The 21,609-nt window shown below is 29.0% G+C and overlaps 1 protein-coding gene and 1 long non-coding RNA gene across 5 annotated transcripts in view; one reads left to right on the top strand and one right to left on the bottom strand.

The window, feature by feature from the left end:
- The window catches only part of LOC142233390 (bicaudal D-related protein homolog), a 199,758-nt gene extending 179,194 nt beyond the window's left edge, over window positions 1-20,564 (bottom strand). Inside the window, exons 1-2 of one of the 4 annotated variants that reach the window (XM_075304287.1) lie at window positions 19,575-20,564; window positions 19,097-19,370 (exon numbers count right to left, since the gene is read on the bottom strand). The gene's annotated coding sequence lies outside the window, so the exon portion shown is untranslated. Of the gene's footprint in view, window positions 1-19,096 lie in introns of all 4 variants that reach the window. The other 3 variants (XM_075304288.1, XM_075304290.1, XM_075304289.1) reach the window with 3 other exon arrangements.
- Window positions 1-21,609, top strand: part of LOC142236875 (uncharacterized) — a 391,437-nt gene that overhangs the window by 229,017 nt on the left and 140,811 nt on the right. The gene's annotated exons all lie outside the window — the stretch shown is intronic.

Raw genomic sequence — 21,609 nt, 5'->3', positions numbered from 1 at the left:
TTAAACTCGATAGGGACTTTAAGCAGAAACAAAAAAAACTGATTTTTTTGGAATACACGAATTTTCAATTTTTTCAAAATTAGTTAATCAAACTCGATTTTGAAATTAAAAATCAAAAATCGGTTAAGCGAATTTTAATTGATCGACATCAATTTTTCGATTTTTTATGTAAAAAGTCGATTAATCGAACAACCAATATTCGACTATTAGGAATCGTAGAGATCCCTTTAAAATTTTTAGAAAATACGAATTTTCAATTCTTTCAAAATTAGTCATTTAAACTCAATTTTTATACCCACCACCCTCCCTCCAAAAAAAAGCGTCTACAAAAAAGTAGTGAACATGTCCTTTTTGGATCCGGAAATGGTGCAAAATTGGCACAGAAGCGATGAATTTAACATGGGCTGGTCATAGGACGGATGTTCACCATTTCAACAACCGTTGCATTCAATGTGCACCCCCTTCATACTCTTTCATTTCAATAATTTGAACCATTTTATTCATGCTTTTTCTGTTTAACCTTTTTGAAACAAAACAAGTACACACAAAAAAAAATTTTTTCTGATTCAATCACGAAATTAATTGATCCAATTAATTTTTTAATTGAAATGTCTTCAATCACGAAAATGATAGTATCAATCACAGTTTTAATTGGGCATAGAAAAATCCTTGATTAAAAAATTAATTGATGTCATTAGCAATTTTCAATTAATTTTTTAATTGATTCAATTAAAAATTTAATTGATTTTGAATCCAAACCCCAATTAATTTTTTATTTAAAAAGGTAACTATTTTCAATTACTTTCTGAATTGCCTTAGAGTTTTTATTTGGATTAAGAAATGTTAATCACTTTTTGTAACTGACTTACCCCAATTTTCATAAAGCTCCCTTAGTGTTCCGTTAACTAACCAACTTTTAACCCGTATTATGGACGAAGCTGTTATCTTGCCTTTATATTCCATAGGCCAGTTAGGAACTTAACTGACGAAAATTTTTCAGTTAAAATTAACCGAAGAGAAGATATTTGCAATTTACTTTCTGTTAACTGGCAGTTAAAGCCTAACGGAGCTACATGAAAATGGCCGTTAGTCTTCTGAATTTGATTAAAAAGTTAATTGTATCAATTAATTTATTAATTGAAAAAACATTCAACTTCAAATAACTTTTTAATTGCAAATATTCTGGTGATATTTTTTCTGTGTAAGGAAAGTCTAAAGTCGGGCGGGGCCGACTATATTATACCCTGCACCATTTTGTAGATCTAAATTTTCGATATCACATCCGTCAAATGTGTTGGGTGCTATATATAAAGGTTTGTCCCAAATACTTACATTTAAATATCACTCGATCTGGACAGAATTTGATAGACTTATACAAAATCTATAGACTCAAAATTTAAGTCGGCTAATGCACTAGGGTGGAACACAATGTTAGAAAAAAAATATGGGGAACATTTAAATCTGAAGCAATTTTAAGGAAACTTCGCAAAAGTTTTTTTATGATTTATCGCTCGATATATATGTATTAGAAGTTTAGGAAAATTAGAGTAATTTTTACAACTTTTCGGACTAAGCAGTGGCGATTTTACAAGAAAAATGTTGGTATTTTGACCATTTTTGTCGAAATCAGAAAAACATATATATGGGAGCTATATCTAAATCTGAACCGATTTCAACCAAATTGGGCACACATAGCTACAATGCTAATTCTACTCCCTGTGCAAAATTTCAACTAAATCGGAGTAAAAAATTGGCCTCTGTGGTCATATGAGTGTAAATCGGGCGAAAGCTATATATGTGAGCTATATATAAATCTGAACCGATTTCAATCAAATTTGGCACACATAGCTACAATGCTAAATAAACTCCCTGTGCGAAATTTCAACCAAATTGGGCCAAAACTCTGGCTATTAGAACCATATTAGTCTATATCGGGCGAAAGATATATATGGGAGCTATATCTAAATCTGACCCGATTTCAATCAAATTTTGCACACTTAACTGCACTACTAATTGTACTCCTAGTGCAAAATTTTAAACAAATTGGGCCAAAACTCTGACTTCTAGGACCATATTAGTCCATATCGGGCGAAAGATATATATGGAAGCTATATCTAAATCTGAATCGATTTCAACCAAATTTGGCACGCATAGCTACAATGCTAAATCTACTCCCTGTGCAAAATTTCAACCAAATTGGGCCAAAACTCTGGCTTTTAGGACCATATTAGTCCATATCGGGCGAAAGATATATATGGGAGCTATATCTAAATCTGAACCGATTTCAACCAAATTGGGCACACATAGCTACAATGCTAATTCTACTCCCTGTGCAAAATTTCAACTAAATCGGAGTAAAAAATTGGCCTCTGTGGTCATATGAGTGTAAATCGGGCGAAAGCTATATATGTGAGCTATATATAAATCTGAACCGATTTCAATCAAATTTGGCACACATAGCTACAATGCTAAATAAACTCCCTGTGCGAAATTTCAACCAAATTGGGCCAAAACTCTGGCTATTAGAACCATATTAGTCTATATCGGGCGAAAGATATATATGGGAGCTATATCTAAATCTGACCCGATTTCAATCAAATTTTGCACTACTAATTGTACTCCTAGTGCAAATTTCAAACAAATTGGACCAAAACTCTGACTTCTAGGACCATATTAGTCCATATCGGGCGAAAGATATATGTGAGCTATATATAAATCTGAACCGATTTCAACCAAATTTGGCACGCATAGCTACAATGCTAAATGTACTCCCTGTGCAAAATTTCAACCAAATTGGGCCAAAACTCTGGCTTTTAGGACCATATTAGTCCATATCGGGCGAAAGATATATATGGGAGCTATATCTAAATCTGAACCGATTTCAATCAAATTTTGCACACTTGACTATACGACTAAGTGTTAAGTTTGTACAAAATTTCAAGCAAATCGGTATAAAACTCTGGCTGCTGGGTCCATATTAGTGCATATCGGGCGAAAGATATATATGGGAGCTATATCTAAATCTGAACCGATTTCAATCAAATTTTGCACACTTGACTATACTACTAATTGTACTCCTTGTGCAAAATTTCAACCAAATTCGACCAAAAATCTGGCTTCTGGGGCCATGTAAGTCCATATCGGGCGAAAGATATATATGGGAGCTATATCTAAATCTGCACTGATTTCAATCAAATTTTGCACACTTGACTATACGACTAAGTGTTATGTTTGTACAAAATTTCAAGCAAATCGGTATAAAACTCTGGCTGCTAGGTCCATATTAGTGCATATCGGGCGAAAGATATATATGGGAGTTATATCTAAATCTGAACCGATTTCTTCCAAAATCAATAGGGTTCTATTCTGACCCAAATTGGGAACATGTGCCAAATTTGAAGGCGATTGGACTTAAATTGCGACCTAGACTTAGATCACAAAAATGTGTTCACAGACAGGCGGACGGACGGACGGACAGACGGACAGACGGACAGACGGACATGGTTATACCGACTCAGGGACCCACCCTGAGCATTATTGCCAAAGACACCATGTGTCTATCTCGTCTCCTTCTGGGTGTTACAAACATATGCACTAACTTATAATACCCTGTTCCACAGTATGGCGCAGGGTATAAAAATAAGAAAAATGTTAGTTCTAAATAATTGAATTAAAAGAACTTCCCGTGTAGTTAAAAAAAGAACATATTTGTGAGTATATCTTTTGGAAGTGCTTTTAAAGTTATGCCTTTGGAGGAACTTCTAAATTTTTGCTGATATAGAATGGTGATGGGGGTATAATAAGTTAGTCATTCCGTTTGTAATAAATCGAAATATCGATTTCCGACTATATAAAGTATATATATTCTTGATCAGGGAGAAATTCTAAGACGATATATGTTAAGCATGTCCGCCTGGCCGTCTGTTGTAATCACGCTACAGTATTCAATAATGAAATTTGGCACAAATTCGCACTTTTGTTTGAAAATGGTGTGTATCGGTCCATGTTTTGGTATATCCCCCATATAGACCGATCTCCCGATTTTACTTCTTGGGCTTCTAGAAACTGTAGTTTTTAACCGGTTTATCTAAAATTGAAAATCTAGATGTATTTTAGGACCACAAATGTGTGTGCCGAAAATGGTGAGTATCGGTCCATGGTTTGGTATAGCCCCCATATAGGCCGATCTCCCCCATATAGGCCGATTTTACTTCTTGGGCTTCTACAATCCGAAGTTTTAATCCAATTTTCCTGAAATGGAAAATCTAGAGGTATTCTAGGACCATAAAGAGGTGTGCCGAAAATGGTGATTATCGGATCTTGTTGTGATAAAGCCCCCATACAGACCGATCTCCCGAATTTACTTCTTGGGCTTCTAGAATCCGTAGTTTTTATCCAATTTGACTGAAATTGGAAATCTAGAGGTATTCTAGGGCCATAAAGAGGTGTGCCCAAAATGGCGATTATCCGATCTTGTTTTGATATAGCCCCCATATAGGCCGATCTCCCGATTTTACTTCTTGGACCTCTAGAATCCGTAGTTTTTATCCAATTTGACTGAAATTGGAAATCTAGAGGTATTCTAGAACCATAAAGAGGTGTGCCGAATATATTGTGTATCGGTACAGTTTTTGATATAGCTCCCTTATAAATCAGGCCTCCAAATTGGGGTGTAGATTCTAGAACTACAATTAGATGTACTGAATATTGTGTGTATCCCTCCATGTTTTTGGCATAGTCCCCATTAGACCGATATCCCGATTAAACTCCTAGGGTTTCTAGAAATTGTAGTTTTTATCCGATTTGTCACAAATTAAAAATATACTGGCATTTTAGACTCACAAAAAAGTGTATATGATTTAGTATTTATCAGTCCATTTGGTAAGGCCTTCATATAGACCGATTTCAGATCTTGAGGGTACAGAAGGTGCGCTGATCATGAAAATTTCTAGAAACTAAATGCAAAATTTCCAGATTTTACTTCTCGTAATAATATAAATAATTGGGATACAAATCTACAGATTTTAGATTTCAAATCATTATTTCACCGGCATCGATTTTTCGAATTTTTTTATGTAAAAAGTCAATTAATCGAAAAGCCAATATTCGACTATTTGAAATGGAATAGATCCCCTTCCCAGCAAAAAATGTAATGAAATGTTCTTTTTGGATTCGGAAGTGGTACAAAATTGTTGCAGAAGCGATGAATTTAACATGTGTTTTGGATGTGAATTAAAAAAATTTTTTCTATAGAAATAAAATTTTGACAAAAGTTTCTATAGAAATAAAATTTTCGGCAAACATTTTTATACCCTCCACCATAGGATGGGGGTATATTAACTTTGTCATTCCGTTTGTAACACATCGAAATATTGCTCTAAGACCCTATAAAGTATATATATATATATATATATATATATATATATATATATATATATATATATATATATATATATATATATATATATATATATATATATATATATATATATATATATATATATATATATATATATATATATATATATATATATATATATATATATATATATATATATATATATATATATATATATATATATATATATATATATATATATATATATATATATATATATATATATATATATATATATATATATATTCTGGGTCATGGTGAAATTCTGAGTCGATCTGAGAATGTCCGTCCGTCCGTCCGTCTGTTGAAATCACGCTAACTTCCGAACGAAACAAGCTATCGACTTGAAACTTGGCACAAGTAGTTGTTATTGATGTAGGTCGGATGGTATTGCAAATGGGCCATATCGGTCCACTTTTACGTATAGCCCCCATATAAACGGACCCCCAAATTTGGCTTGAGATTGCTCTAAGAGAAGCAAATTTCATCCGATCCGGCTGAAATTTGGTACATGCTGTTAGTATATGGTCTCTAACAACCGTGCAAAAATTGGTTCACATCGGTCCATAATTATATATAGCCCCCATATAAACCGATCCCCCGATTTGGCTTGCGGAGCCTCTAAGAGAACCAAATTTCATCCGATCCGGCTGAAATTTGGTACATGGTGTTAGTATATAGTCTCTAACAACCATGCAAAAATTGGTCCATATCGGTTTATAATTATATATAGCCCCCATATGAACCGATCCCCAGATTTGAACTCCGGAGCACCTTGGAAGAGCAAAATTCTTCCCATTCGGTTGAAATTTGGTACATGATGTTAGTATATGGTCTCTAATGGACATGCAAAAATTGGTCCATATCGGTCCATAATTATATATAGCCCCCATATGAACCGATCCCCAGATTTGACCTCCGGAGTACCTTGGAAGAGCAAAATTCTTCCCATTCGGTTGAAATTTGGTACGTGATGTTAGTATATGGTATCCAACAACCATGCAGGAATTGGTTCCTATCAGTCCATAATTATATATAGCTCCCATATCAACCGATCGCCAGATTTGACCTCCGGTGCCTTTTGGAGAAGCAAAATTCATCCGATCTTGTTGAAATTTGGTACGTGGTGGTAGTATATGATATTTAACAACCATGCCAAAAGTGGTCCATACCAGTCCATAATCATTTATAGCCCCCATATAAACCGATCCAGAGATTTGGTTTTGCAGCCTCTTGGAGGAGCAAATTTTATCCGAGTGAGTTGAAATTTGTGGATGACAGTCATTCGTTGAAGTTTATACGCAATACATGGCGGAGGGTACATAAGATTCGGCCTGGCCGAACTTACGGCCGTATATACTTGTTTAGTTTAATATATACCACGTATGGACTATGTGGTATATATTGCGGTATTAGGAAGTTTTAAGATACCTTGCCATCGGCAAGTGTTACCGCAACCCAAGCAATTCGATTGTGGATGACAGTCTTCAGTAGAAGTTTCTACGCAATCCATGATGGAGGGTACATAAGCTTCGACCTGGCCGAACTTACGGCCGTATATACTTGTTTTATTTGTTTTTCGTTTTTATTTTTTAAATGAAAAACTTAATTTTCTTAACAATGTTAAATTTTAGACAACAACAAAAAAATACATTTTCCCCCTTTATGGAAATTTATTCCCTACACTTAATTTCTTTTTATTTGCATTTTAATGCTATGTCAATACTTGTCGTACACCGTAAATGGTTTGATGTGCTCAGTAGCCAATTTCCCATCTTCCTACGTGTATTGTCTTTGGACTAAACTACAAGAGTTGCTTAATCAACAGAGGAAAAGTATGTTTGTCAAATTTATTTGAGCAAAGCCCTTAGACTCCCACATTCCTCATCATCATTCTCTACTTGTCACAATTTCTTTGCTATAGGAAATTTTGTCAAAATTCCTTTGCTATAGGATATTTTGCGAACATTTTTTTTAATGTAAGAAATCTTTTCACAATTTCTTTGCTATAGGAAAGTAATTGAAATAAAATGAAATTTTGTCGAATTGTATATGTTGTTGGAAATTTTGTCAAAAACAAGTAAGGAAAGTCTAAAGTCGGGCGGGGCCGACTATTTTATACCCTGCACCCCTTTGTAGATCTAAATTTTCGATACCATATCACATCCGTCAAATGTGTTGGGGGCTATATATAAAGGTTTGTCCCAAATACACACATTTAAATATCACTCGATCTGGACAGAATTTGATAGACTTCTACAAAATCTATAGACTCAAAATTTAAGTCAGCTAATGCACTGGGGTGGAACACAATGTTAGTAAAAAACAAGTAAGGAAAGTCTAAAGTCGGGCGGGGCCGACTATATTATACCCTGCACCCCTTTGTAGATCTAAATTTTCGATACCATATCACATCCATCAAATGTGTTGGGGGCTATATATAAAGGTTTGTCCCAAATACACATATTTAAATATCACTCGATCTGGACAGAATTTGATAGACTTCTACAAAATCTATAGACTCAAAATTTAAGTCGGCTAATGCACTAGTAAAAAATATGGGGAACATTTAAATCTGAAACAATTTTATGGAAACTTTCCAAAAGTTTATTTATGATTTATCGCTCGATATATATGTATTAGAAGTTTAGGAAAATTAGAGTCGTTTGTACAACTTTTCGACTAAGCAGTGGCGATTTTACAAGGAAAATGTTGGTATTTTGACCATTTTTGTCGAAATCAGAAAAACATATATATGGGAGCTACATCTAAATCTGAACCGATTTCAACAAAATTTGGCACGCATAGCAACAATGCTAGTTCTACTCCCTGTGCAAAATTTCAACTAAATCGGAGTTAAAAATTGGCCTCTGCGGTCATATGAGTGTAAATCGGGCGAAAGCTATATATGGGAGATATATCTAAATCTGAACCGATTTCAACCAAATTGGCACGCATAGCTACAATGCGAATTGTACTCCCTGTGCAAAATTTCAACTAAATCGGAGCAAAAAATTGGCCTCTGTGGTCATATGAGTGTAAATCGTCCGAAAGCTATATATTGGAGCTATATCTAAATCTGAACCTATTTCAACCAAATGTGGCACGCATAGCTACAATGCTAATTCTACTCCCTGTGCAAAATTTCAACCAAATTGGGGTAGAACTCTGGCTTCTGGGACCGTATTAGTCCATATCGGGCGAAAGATATATATGGGAGCTATATCTAAATCTGAACCGATTTCAATCAAATTTGGCACACTTGACTATAGTACTAATTGTTCTTCTTGTGCAAAATTCTAAGCAAATTAGGGTAAAACTCTGGCTTCTGGGGCCATATAAGTCCATATCGGGCGAAATATATATATGGGAGCTATATCTAAATCTGAACCGATTTCTTCCAAAATCAATAGGGATCTATTCTGAGCCAAAACACATACTTGTGCCAAATTTGAAGTCGATTGGACTAAAACTGCGACCTAGACTTTGATTACAAAAATGTGTTCACGGACAGACGGACATGGCTATATCGACTCAGGAGCCCACCCTGAGCATTTTTGCCAAAGACACCATGTGTCTATCTCGTCTCCTTCTGGGTGTTGCAAACATATGCACTAACTTATAATACCCTGTTCCACAGAGTAGCGCAGGGTATAAAAAAAAAACTTTTTTTTTTGTTTTTTTGTTTTTTCAAAATTTCTTTCATGTAGGAAATTTTGTCAAAATTTCCTTGCTACAGGAAATTTTGTCAAAAATTCTTTGCTACATCAATTTTTGCAACAATTTATTTGCCATAGAAAATTTCGTCAAAAATGTTTTGCACAGGAATTTGTGTCAAATGTCTTTGCTAAAGGAAATTTTATCAAAATTTCTTTGCTATAGGAAATTTTGTAAATATTTTTTTGCTATAGGAAATTTTATCAAAATTTGTGTCAAATGTCTTTGCTAAAGGAAATTTTATCAATATTTCTTTGCTATAGGAAATTTTGTAAATATTTTTTTGCTATAGGAAATTTTATCAAAATTTCTTTGCTATAGGAAATTTTGAAGGCCCAATTGACCACAGTTCAATGGAATTTTCTTCTATGTACATAAATGTACGCATTTCAATGTCTAATCGCCTTATTCTAATGACAAATCGAAATCAGTGAAAAGTTTATAAATGTTTGGTAAAGTAAAAATCTCTGTATCATATGAAATCTTTATATATTATTTTCAGTGTAATGTGCATTTTTTGTTTAGTGTACGAAATACCACGATAACGCCAACACAACTGGCTATGTACTATTCAAGAGTTCAGGTTGTTATTGGTTACTGTCTATTGATTACATGGAAACATTTTGTTGCCCCCTCTGAATGGGGTTGTTTTTGAGTTAATTCCAGCAAAGTGGACATTTGATGTACTTGGCTGATGTTCTTTTGTCTTGTCTGGTTTCAATTAGATTTGGTGTTTTAATTTTCCATGTAAAACTTAAGGGCTTGCCCTCACATCATTGTTACAAAACCAATAAATGCAGTACTTTGTTCTTGCTTTATTTCTCAGGTGTTCATTATTTTAAAGTTTGCTCCGCTTTTGTCATTGGTGCATTCAGAGGGAACAAGGGGCATTTTTTTTAGGAAATGACAATATTTGGTTTTTAAATTTGGGTCTTTTGTATTTACTTCCCTGTATTACTAAGACTTTGCCGTTATCTGTCTGCCTTTTGGTCTGTCTGTCTGTTATGCACTGGGTTTACAATTTCTAAATACGAAAGACCGCTGAGAGCTAAAATAAAACAACACAAACCGCAATATATTCTTCGGTGCAATCAGTTAATTACAGTTAATGAACAAAATATTAGAACGCTTTTAATGTCATTTGATTTCATTTCAATTACAATAGGTAATAGACATAAGCACTTCTCATATCAGAAAACCATTCCTACTTGGTGTGTTTTTGTAGGAAAATGGTTCGTACTAGAACAATGTTTATGGGAAACAAACTGATAAAGGAACACACTTTGTCAAAATTTCTTTTCCACAGGGTTTTGTTTTTTCAAAATTTCTTTGGTACAAGGAATTTTGTCGAAATTTTTTGCTTTAGAAAATTTTGTAAATTTTTTTTCCATACGAAATTTTGCCAAAATTTATTCGCTATAGAGAATTTTTGAAAAATTATTTGCTATAGAAATTTTTTGTCAAAATTTCGCTGTAATAAGAAATTTTGTCAATTTTTTTTTTGGCTAAAGGAAATTTTGTGAAAATTTTTTTACTAAAGGAAATTTTATGAAAATTTCCTGTAGGAGGGAAATTTTGTCGAAATTTCTTTGCTAGATACATTTTTGTCAACACTTTTTTGCTGTGCGACATTTTGTCAAAATTTCTTTGCTACAGAGAATTTTGTGAAAATTTCTTTGCTACACGAAATTGTATCAAAATTTCTTTGCTATAAAGAATTTTGTGAAATTTTTTTTCTATACGAAATTTTGTCCAAATTTCTTTGCTGTAGGACATTTTGTCAAAATGTCTTTGCTATAGGACATTTTGTGAAAATTTCCTTACTACAGGAAATTTTGTCAAAATGTCGTTGCTTATAGAATTTTGTAAACTTTTTTTGCTACACGAAATGTTGTCAAAATTTCTTTCTTATAGGACATTTTGTGAAAAATTCTTTGCTACAAGAAATTTTGTCAACATTTTTTTTTCTATAGGAATTTTTGTCAAATGTATTTTGCTATAGAACATTTTGTGAAAATTTCATTACTACAGGAAATTATGTCGACATTTCTTTGCTATAGGAAATTTTGTGAACATTTTTTTGTTATACGAAATTTTGTCAAAATATCTTTGCTTATAGAATTTTGTAATTGTTTTTGTTGTCAAAATTTCATGACTATAGGACATTTTGTGAAAATTTCTTTGCTATAGGAAATTTGTCAATTTTTTTTGTCTTTGCTATAGAAAATTTTGCGAAAACTTTTTTTGTTATAGGAAAGAAATTTTGTCGAAATGTTTTTGCTATAGAAAATTTTGTACAATTTTTTTCCATAATAAATTTTGTCAAAATTTATTTGCTATAGAGAATTTTGTGAAAAATTATATGCTATAGAAATTTTTGTCAAAATTTCGCTTTAATAAGAAATTTTGTCAAATTTTTTTTTTGGCTAAAGGAAATTTTGTGAAAATTTTTTTACTAAAGGAAATTTTATGAAAATTTCCTGTAGGAGGGAAATTTTGTCGAAATTTCTTTGCTAGATACATTTTTGTCAACACTTTTTTGTTGTGCGATACGATGTGAAAATTTCTTTGCTACACGAAATTTTGTCAAAATTTCTTTGCTATAAAGAATTTTGCGAAAATTTTTTTCTATACGAAATTTTGTCAAAATTTCTTTGCTATAAAGAATTTTGTGAAAATTTCTTTTTCTATACGAAATTTTGTTAAAATGTCTTTGCTATAGGACATTTTGTGAAAATTTCGTTACTACCCGAAATTTTGTCAAAATGTCTTTGCTTATAGAATTTTGTAAACTTTTTTGCTACACGAAATGTTGTCAAAATTTCTTTCTTATAGGACATTTTGTGAAAAATTCTTTGCTACAAGAAATTTTGTCAACATTTTTTTTCTATAGGAATTTTTGTCAAAATGTCTTTTGCTATAGAACAATTGAAATTTCGTTTCTACAGGAAATTATGTCGACATTTCGTTGCTATAGGAAATTTTGTGAACATTTTTTGTTATACGAAATGTTGTCAAAATATCTTTGCTTATAGAAATTTGTAATTTTTTTTTGCTACACGAAATGTTGTCAAATTTTCATAACTATAGGACATTTTGTGAAAATTTCTTTGCTACAAGAAATTTTGTCAAAAAATTTTTTTTGCTATAGAAAATTTGGCCAAAACTTTTTTTGCTATAGGAAATTTTGTGAAAATGTCTATGCTATATCAAATTTGGTCAAAATTTCTTTGCCATAGGAAATTTTGTCAAAATATATTTGCTAGAGAAAATTTTGTCAACATTTCTTTGCTATAAGAATTTTTATTAAAATGTTTTTGCTGTACGAAATTTTATCAAAATGTCTTTGCTATATAGAATATTGTGAAAATTTCTTTGCTATAGGGAATTTTGTGAATTTTTTCTATACGAAATTTTATTAAAATTTCTTTGCTATATAGAACTTTGTAAATTTCATCGGAATTTCTCTGCTATAGAAAATTTTGTCAAAACTTTTTTTTTATATAGAGAAAGTATTGTGAAAATTTCTTTCTTCACGAAATTTTGTCGAAATTGTTTTGCTATAGATAATTTTGTGAAACATTTTTTTGCTATATAAAATATTTCGTTCCTAAAAAAAATTAGGTCAAAATTTTTTGCTATAGGAAATTTTGTCAATATTTTTTTGCTACAGGAAATTTTGTCAAAATTTCTCTGCTATAGAGAATTTTGTGAAATATTTCGAAATCTGTTCAGCAGAAAAAACAGATTTAGAATATTGGTTTACAAGAATTTTTTCTATATTCTTTAAAAATGGACTTAACTAGGGCTAACTCAGAAATGTGAACTATTTTCCAATTTCTCTTGATTCGAATTGTATTGAATTGAGTCCTGTTTTCGTTACCGGCAAATGTTTTCGACAGTTGTTCTAGTATTTTAGACCTTCACTGTGGCTATCGTTGGCCTGCTTCCGCCTGCTGTCATTAAAACAATTCTATATAATCATCAAGCAAACGCCCATAAATGGTTTTTATATGAAACCAATTTAATAGGAAGTCATAGCAAATTTGATAGCTTTAAACATTTCACATATCAATTGCGAATTTGGATGACATTATAACACAAAGGAATAAAAACAAGGAATGCATCCCTAAGTAGGGGTACAAAATTAGAAAATCGGAATTTGGGATTAATCGACTTTTAGCAAAAACGTCGAAGTCGACTTTTGGTAATCTTAAAATTCGAATAATGGACATTTGATGTTTTTGAAAATCGAATGTAATGTCCTCCAACAATTATGCAAAAATTGGTCCATATCGATCCATTATTATATATAGCCCCCATATAAACCGATCCCCAGATTTGACCAACTGAGCCTCTTGGAAGAGCAAAATACAACCGATCCGGTTGAAAGTTGGAACCTGAGGTTCATATGCCCTCCAACAATTATGCAAAAATTAGTCCAAATCGGATCACTTTTGGATATAGCTCTCATATAAACCGATCCCCAGATTTGCTTTTCGAAGTGTCATGGAAGAACAAATCTCGTCCGACTCGATTGAAATTTGGTACATGATGCTAGCATATGCCATCCAACAATTGTGCAAAACTTGGTCCATAATTTTATATAGCTTCCATATAAACCAACCCCCAAAAATTTAACTTCTGAAGTCGCACGAAGGAATCGTAACCCTCTAATTACCATACTAGAATTGGTTCATATCGATTCATAATTATTTATAGACTCCTTTATATAAATATTTTTCCCCCTTTTATCTAACATAGACTCCATATGGACCAATTTTTTCTTTGAGGCCTACACCTCTTGCTCCAAGCGTTGGGGCTAACTACTTCTAAAATCACCCTCGCTCCATCTTAATTTAATTTCAAATCCCTCTTACAAAATATAATAAAAACAGAAACTTCGAATTGCTTCATTCTCTCTAACTGCCCACATTTTGAAATTATGGACTTTCTAGAACAAAATGTTAACATTTTTAGACAGTAACAAACCAGTTGTACCTGAAATGGAGTTCGAATGAAGAACCACTTTTTGATATGAATCAAACACCTACGTGCAAAAACGTTTATAACTGCCCCAAATGAAAATAACAAAAAAAATATTTCATAATTTACAAATTCGCATAAGCTATTAGTCATTCGCTTCAGGCATACAAAACAAAAAATAACACCAAATAACGAAAAACGTAACAGCAAGACAAACAACAAGGCAAATTATAAAGCTCGTCTTAACTTTCCAACACCCGCTATGCAAAAAAACAAATCCAAGAGAAACGATCAATAGCAAAACAATATCTATTATAAAAATAACAAAAACAAATAGAAAATATTTAAGTACAAAACAGAAAGGCAAATATGTGAAATTTTGTGAATGGGAAGACTCATGTGTTAAAATTTTAATATGATAAGAATTGACAATAGAAATAAAACGAGCCTTATATAAGCAGTCAAATTGAAAAATAAGTGAAATTTCATATAAAAACATCAGTGCAATGTGAACTTGGTAACATTTAGTGTCAGCTACCTTTTATGGTGAAACGTACAAAAACGCCTTCTACTTCATCTGCTTCGAAAGAATTCTATTCGTTACATTTACGAAATATTTTTCATTAACTATCATTCTTACATACGTTTTATTTCTATAAAAAAATTTTGTCAAAATTTTGTTTTTATCGAAAATTTATTCAAAATTTTATTTCTATAGAAAAATTTCTGAAAATTTTAGTTCTATAAAATATTTTTTCAACATTTTAGTTTTATAGAACATTTTGTTAAAACTTTATTTCTATAGAAAATTTTGTCAAAATTTTATTTCTATAGAAAATTTAGTCAACATTTTACTTCTATAGAAAATTTAGTCAACCTTTTACTTTTATAGAAAATATAGTCTAAATTTTATTTTTATAGATTTTTTTTTTTTTAATTTTATTTCTATAAAAATTATTGCCAAAAATTTACTTCTATAAAAAATTTTATTTCTATAGAAAATTTTGTCAAAATTTTATTTCTATAGAAAATTTTGTCAACATTTTATTAATATAGAACATTTTGTCAAAATTTTATTAATATAGAAAATGTTGTCAAAATTTTATTAATATAGAAAATTTTGTCAAAATTTTATTTATATAGAGAATTTTGTCAAAATTTTAGTTCTATAGAAAATTTTGTTGATATTTTTTATATATTTAAAAATGTTTGCCGACAATTTTATTTCTATAGAAAATTTTGTCAAAATTTTATATCTATAGAGAATTTTGTCAAAATTTTGGTTCTATAGACAATTTTGTCAAAATTTTATTTCTACAGAAAAGTTTGCCAAAAATGTATTTCTATAGAAAATTTTGTAAAAATTTTATTTCTATAGAAAATTTTAGCTCAATAGAAAATTTTGTAAAAATTTTATTTCTATAGAAAATTTTGTCAAATTTTTATTTCTATAGAAAATTTTGTCAAAATTTTATTTCTATAGAAAATTTTGTCAAATTTTTATTTCTATAGAAAATTTTGTCAAAATTTTATTTCTATAGAAAATTTTGTCAACATTTTATTAATATAGAACATTTTGTCAAAATTTTATTAATATAGAAAATGTTGTCAAAATTTTATTAATATAGAAAATTTTGTCAAAATTTTATTTATATAGAGAATTTTGTCAAAATTTCAGTTCTATATTTAGAAAATTTTTTTGATATTTTATATATTTACAAATGTTTGCCAAAAATTTTATTTCTATAGAAAATTTTGTCAAAATTTTATTTCTATAGAGAATTTTGTCAAAATTTTATTTGTATAGAAATTTTTGTCAAAATTTTATTTCTATAGAAAATTTTGTCAACATTTTATTAATATAGAACATTTTGTCAAAATTTTATTAATATAGAAAATGTTGTCAAAATTTTATTAATATAGAAAACTTTGTCAAAATTTTAGTTATATATAGAATTTTGTCAAAATTTTAGTTCTATATTTAGAAAATTTTGTTGATATTTTATATATTTAAAAATGTTTGCCGAAAATTTTATTTCTATAGAAAATTTTGTCAAAATTTTAGCTCTATAGAAAATTTTGTCAAAATTTTATTTCTAAAGAAAATTTTGTCAAAATTTTAGCTCTATGGAAAATTTTGTCAAAATTTTATCTCTATAGAAAATGTTCTGAAAATTTTAGTTCTATAAAAAATTTTGTCAACATTTTGTTAAAACTTTATTTCTATAGAAAATTTTGTCAAAATTTTACTTCTATAGAAAATTTATTCAACATTTTACTTTTATAGAAAATGTAGTCTAAATTTTATTTTTATAGATTTTTTTTTAATTTTATTTGTATAAAAATGTTTGCCAAAAATTTATTTCTATAGAAAATTTTGTCAAAATTTTATTTCTATAAAAATTTTTGCCAAAAATTACCTTCTATAAAAAATTTTGTCAAAATTTTATTTCTATAGACAATTTTGTCAAAATTTTATTAATATAGAAAATGTTGTCAAAATTTGATTAATATAGAAAATTTTGTCACAATTTTATTTCTATAGAGAATTTTGTCAAAATTTTATTTTTTGAGGAATTTTTTTTTTAATTTTATTTGTATAAATATGTTTGCCAAAAATTTATTTCTATAGAAAATTTTGTCAAAATTTTATTTCTATAAAAATTTTTGACAAAAATTTACTTCTATAAAAAATTTTGTCAAATTTTATTTCTATAGAAAATTTTGTCAAAATTTTATTTCTATAGAAAAGTTTGTCAAAAATGTATTTCTATAGAAAATTTTGTAAAAATTTTATTTCTATAGAAAATTTTGTCAAAATTTTATTTCTATAGAAAATTTTGTCAAAATTTTATTAATACAGAAAATTTTGTCAAAATTTTATTTCTATAGAGAATTTTGTCAAAATTTTAGTTCTATAGAAAATTTTCTCAAAATTTTATTTCTATAGAAAAGTTTGTCAAAAATGTATTTCTATAGAAAATTTAGTCAAAATTTTAGCTCTATAGAAAATTTTGTCAAAATTTTATTTCTAAAGAAAATTTTGTCAAAATTTTAGCTCTATAGAAGATTTTGTCAAAATTTTATCTCTATAGAAAAATTTCTGAAAATTTTAATTCTATAAAAAATTTTGTCAACATTTTAGTTTTATATAACATTTTGTTAAAACTTTATTTCTATAGAAAATTTTTGTCAAAATTTTACTTCTATAGAAAATTTAGTCAACATTTTACTTTTATAGAAAATTTAGTCTAAATTTTATTTTTATAGAATTCTTTTTTTATTTTATTTGTATAAAAATGTTTGTCAAAATTTTATTTCTATAGAAAATTTTGTCAAAATTTTATTTCTATAGAAAATTTTGTCAAAATTTTATTAATATAGAAAATTCTGTCAAAAATTTATTAATATAGAAAATTTTGCCAAAATTTTATTCCTATAGAGAATTTTGTCAAAATTTTAGTTCTATAGAAAATTTTGTCAAAATTTTATTTCTATAGAAAAGTTTGTCAAAAATGTATTTCTATAGAAAAGTTTGTCAAAAATGTATTTCTATAGAAAATTTTGTCAAAATTTTATTTCTACAGAAAAGTTTGTCAAAAATGTATTTCTATAGAAAATTTTGTAAAAATTTTATTTCTATAGAAAATTTTGTCAAAATTTTAGCTCAATATAAAATTTTGTAAAAATTTTATTTTTATAGAAAATTTTGTCAAATTTTTATTTCTATAGAAAATTTTGTCAAAATTTTATTTCTATAGAAAATTTTGTCAAAATTTTATTTCTATAGAAAAGTTTGTCAAAAATGTATTTCTATAGAAAATTTTGTAAAAATTTTATTTCTATAGAAAATTTTGTCAAAATTTTATTTCTATAGAAAATTTTGTCAAAATTTTATTTCTATAGAGAGTTTTGTCAAAATTTTAGTTCTATAGAAAATTTTCTCAAAATTTTATTTCTATAGAAAAGTTTGTCAAAATGTATTTCTATAGAAAATTTTGTCAAAATTTTAGCTCTATAGAAAATTTTGTCAAAATTTTATTTCTAAAGAAAATTTAGTCAAAATTTTAGCTCTATAGAAAATATTGTCAAAATTTTATCTCTATAGAAAAATTTCTGAAAATTTTAATTCTATAAAAAATTTTGTCAACATTTTAGTTTTATATAACATTTTGTTAAAACTTTATTTCTATAGAAAATGTTGTCAAAATTTTACTTCTATAGAAAATTTAGTCAACATTTTACTTTTATAGAAAATTTAGTCTATAGAAAATTTTGTCAAAATTTTATTTCGATAGAGAATTTTTCCAAAATTTTATTTCTATGGAAAATTTTGTTAACATTTTAGTTCTATAGAAAATTTTGTCAAAATGTTATTTCTATAGAAAATGTTGTCAAAATTTTATTTATATAGAAAATTATGTCAAAATTTTAGTTCAATAGAAAATTTTGTCAAAATTTTATTTCTATAGAAAATTTAGTCAAAACTTTATTTTTATAGAAAATTTAGTAAAGACTTTATTTTTATATAAAAAATTTTGTCAAAATTGTATTTCTATAGAGAATTACTACCATTTTACCATGATAGAATACCAGCTGTGGCAATCGTGCTTGTGCGAGCTGCCAACTGATAGTTCAACAAACGAATCTACATTATCTGTATACTTGTAATGAAATTATTTTTTGTATATAAAACAACGACATTGATGTTTTTTTTTACAAAATTATTCGTTTTTTGCGAAGAGAATTCTTTCATTGTCAAGCTTTTATCCATTTATTTGGATTGGGATATTGAAATAAAATCACTACGAAGAAGTTTTATTAACCAAAAACAAAAGTTAAAAATTGTGAGGATGATAGGTAGCAGGTAGTGTAATAAGCAACAGCATGTGTTATAGATAGATATGTGCAAATAACAATAATTTATATACAAAATTAATATGTATGAAAAATGATTTGATGAAAATAAATAAATAAAATATTTTCTTCACTTACTTCACGGTGTGTTGATTCAAGTGTAACGCGTGTGGCCTGTGGGTAAGAGGAGCTACCCAAAATTACCGGCAGACAGAGGGTAATTATTATAGATATTTTGTTGTTTTTTTTTTTTTTTTTTTTATTTAAAAGGTGTTGTTTGTTTTTTTTTTTGTATTATTTTTAAGGCACTTCTGCTAGCGTCTGTTTTAAATAAAACGCTTTTTGTTTTGTTTCACATAAACCATAGGTTTATACTTTTTTGGATGGAAAAATGTAGACAATTTGGTTTTTCCTATATAGAGATATATGTATATAAATTTTGGTTAATTTTATTAATTATTATTATTTTATGTTAATGTAAAATTTTGTACAGATTTTTTGTACAATTTTGTTTATTTTTTAATTTCGTTTTTTTTTTGGTAATAATTTTATTTGCCTAAAACCATCAACTTCACTTTTGCTTTGTATTGAACCTTGCAAAGGTAAGCTTATTTACCACAGATGTTTTTATTACATTCACCTTCGGCCCAATGGCTATGAGTATTGGTATGGAGGTATGTGTTTGTATTAAACTCTTCTCAAGTGGGTACTGAATTGTTGTTGCTACATGTAACCTTAAGATGTGAAGACGACAATACTTTCTCACTTGGCATAAATAAAGCGGGGTTTATTTGTTCTTCTTCTTTTTAGTTGTTGTTGGTTTTGTTGAGAGAGAAGGATTAATATATGGTGAGTTGTTGTTTTGTTTTTTTTTCTTACAAAAGGCTTTTTTACCAGAATATTAGTGTGAATCACTATGTTGTTGTTTTAGGTTTTGCTCATTTATCCACAATTGCTAAGTTAGCAACCCATAAGTGTATATTTTAGCTTTGCTTTTGTTTGTATTTTAAACTTTCTTTAATTTTGCAAATTCGCTTTTCCTAAAATTATATGAATTTTACAGAAAAAAATTTAATGATCATCACAAAAGGTAAAATCGCTCAACACACCACCTAAGTGAGACGTTTGCTATGAAACTTCCATTACTTTTGTCAGTTGCAATTGCTTCACGGTTTTTTTTCTTAATGGTTGTTGGGGCTGTTTGCTGTTGTTATTATTGTAATTGTTGTAGCATTAAAATAGATATTTCCGTTTTACTTGTTTTGGAGTTTTATAATTTTTACTATGGCCAACGTTTTTTTTTTCACACTTTTTGGTTACCTTTATTTTCTCACACACTTTATTCTATTGTTAATGCGTTTGTTATTTATTTTTATTGCATTTTCTTTTTAGCATCATAAGAATATCTTAAATGCAATCATAAAATATTAGTAATCCACAATAAAAATATTTAAATAAACACGCACACACACTCTCATACACAAATATAACAATAATATAACGCGCGCGTTTTGTTATTGTTTTTGTTGTTCTTATTTGTTTTTATATTGAGTGAATAATCACACTGTCCGTTAAATATCGTTAACCAAGTTATCAAAGCGAAGGTTCGTTATAAACTGAATAAGGCAAAAACGACAACGTTAAGTTACCAAGTCAACCGTCATTTGTTTAGTGGTGTTCGTATTTCATCATGTTGTTATTGTTAATGTGTGTTCACATCATACCAACAACACGAAAGCCAATAATAACCAAGCAACCCATTACAAAGAAAGAAAAACAAAAACACCAACTACATTCATAATCCGCCAGCAATTCTGAGCCAATGTTTTATTTTGTACTCATTGGAGAGCTAGAGAGTTTATCTTAGTTAATGATGACTGTTATGTGGGGGCTAGAGTGTTGCCATATTCTAACAAACTCTTCACCATATGATGGTGTGTAGGGTAGTATTCGTGGGAATGGGATCCAGGGATTTTATAATATTCCCCCATGTTCTGGTTTACGAATTCGCAAAACGCAAAATTTTGAATTACCAATAAATAGTCAACCGATACGCCTTTAGACATAAAATTTTTGCAAATTAAATTTCTTATAGATAGGAAAATTTTATAAAATTTTCGTATTATATATTATAGTAGTTCGAACAATAAAGATTGAGGAAAATTTTTCGTTTTGCGAATTCGTAAACCAGAACAAGGGGGATTTTCTTTCTTGTGGAAATTTTAACTAAATTTCCATTAAATTAAATTAGCCTTTGCTTTGTGCCCATGTGAATTCAGTCTTTTTTTGAGTGTATGTATATTTTTGGTCGTTGTCAAATTCTGAATGGATAAAGATATCAACATAATGTTGTTTTTTTTTTTGTGAAAGCTGAGGTGTTGTCCTCTATGTTTGCAAGTTTGTGAGTCCGCGGGCTGTCATATAGGCGTTAGAAGTTGGGCACAATGAGTGTACGGGTGTTTTAGCTTCAAAATCCGGAATTATGAACGGGTCAGATTAATTTTTTTTCCCCAACATTTTAAGAATGTGGGGACCTACACAGAAAAAAAAATTCCGTAGTTAAACTAACGCTAAATTTAACTTATTCTTATTGGAAAAAAATTATTTGCTTGTAGTTAAATTTTATTATTCTTATCGAAATTTTCCACAGC

Source organism: Haematobia irritans, chromosome 4 (assembly GCF_050003625.1).
Source record: "Haematobia irritans isolate KBUSLIRL chromosome 4, ASM5000362v1, whole genome shotgun sequence".
In the NCBI taxonomy this organism is placed as follows: Eukaryota; Metazoa; Arthropoda; class Insecta; order Diptera; family Muscidae; genus Haematobia; species Haematobia irritans.
This window is presented reverse-complemented; position numbering and strand designations above follow the sequence as displayed.